We start from the raw sequence: 1,475 nt of genomic DNA, 5'->3' as shown, positions 1-1,475 counted from the left end.
CAAGGTCTTTTCGAGAGTCTGGTTCATTCTCCTTGCTCAGAGCTCTAGGGCCAGTAGGCACACTGTAGTTTCCAGTTAGTGCCTGTGGCCTCGGCCATCTGTAGTGCCTTGGTGAATGCAATCCGCTTTGCTTTTCCACCGAGATCCTATGTGGCAGGGCTGTCATCCAGAGTCTCTGCCCAGGAGAAACAATTGCAGCCCCCGCATACCTCTTTTCCACTGACCATGTAACTACTCCCTTCTGTGAACAGAGTCATTTCCGCATCCGGGAGGGGAGTGTCTCTGAGATCCGGCCTTATTCCTGTGACTTGGGTTAAGACCTCCCCACAGTCATGTGGATGGTCAGCTAGCTCTTCTGGCAGCAGTGTGGCTGGATTTAGCACTGCTGGGGGTCGGAAGGCCACTTTTGGTTCATTGAGGAGAAGGGTCTGATACCCCGTTACTCGGGCGTTCATCATCCATCGGTCTGATGGAGTCCGGAGAAGGCCCTTAATCGCGTGTGTGGTGGTTATAACAAGATTTTGGCCCAAAGTTAATTTACTCGCATCCTTAACCAGGAGGGCTGTTGCGGCACTTATGCGGAGGCAAGGAGGGAACCCAGCTGCTACTGGGTCTAGTTTCTTGCTAAGATAGACCACTGGCCTTCACCATGCCCTAGAGTCTGAGTCAAAACTTCTTTAGTCAGCCCTGCCTTCCCATACAAGTGGAAGGGCTTGGTAACATCTGGGATGACCAATGCTGGGGCACACAGTAAGGCTCTTTGTAATTCCTGAAATGCTCCTTCTGCCTCAGCTGTCCACACTCTACCATAGTGAGTCCTCCCTTAGCCAGTTCGTAGAGAGGTTGTGCCATCTCCTTGAAGGTAGCATCCACAGCCTGCAGTAGCCCACCGTCCCAAGAAATTCCCTCTTGTAGATCAAAGCAAAAGCAACCAGTATTCCCTGGCAGTCTTCCATCCAAGTACTAACCAGGCCCGACCCTTCTTAGCTTCCAAGATCAGACGAGATCTGGCGCCTTCAGGGTGGTATGGCCGTAGACAATCATAAGGTTCTTACCCAATATTCTCAGATGAGTGTACGTGACACCCTATATAACATGGAACCGTCCTCCCCTTGCTGGAGGAAGCTGAACTTTCTCATACCCTACTGTTACCTTAATTTGTCCAGGCTTGGTTAGCTACCATATCTCTCTCGTTCATAGTTACATTGGCCCCTGGCCTTCTTGGGCTACTGATGCCTTGTGGTCATACCCATTCTGTAAAAAGGAGGAGGTAGTGGAGGGTTTCTAAGTGCTTGGAACAGAATGATGTTTCAGACAGATGGACATGTTCAAAGATGCAGAGGCTGCAGAGAGCCAGCATATTCAGAAACGTGCCAGCAGCTGCATGTGTATCAATCGGGTCAGGTCCCTGGCAGCCTCCGATGGCCAAGATTTGAAGCCTTGACTCCCGAGCTCCTCCCATAGGCCCTTGTGTG

The 1,475-nt window shown here is 51.1% G+C and overlaps 1 pseudogene; it reads right to left on the bottom strand.

Moving 5' to 3' along the window:
• Nucleotides 1-919: 919 nt before the first annotated feature.
• On the bottom strand, nt 920-1,038 carry LOC122903660 (annotated as a pseudogene).
• Between the last annotated feature and the right edge of the window lie 437 nt (nt 1,039-1,475).

Source organism: Neovison vison, chromosome 3 (assembly GCF_020171115.1).
Source record: "Neovison vison isolate M4711 chromosome 3, ASM_NN_V1, whole genome shotgun sequence".
Lineage (NCBI taxonomy): Eukaryota > Metazoa > Chordata > Mammalia > Carnivora > Mustelidae > Neogale > Neogale vison.
The sequence above is the reverse complement of the archived record's forward strand: the minus strand, read 5'-3'. Positions and strand labels throughout refer to the sequence as shown.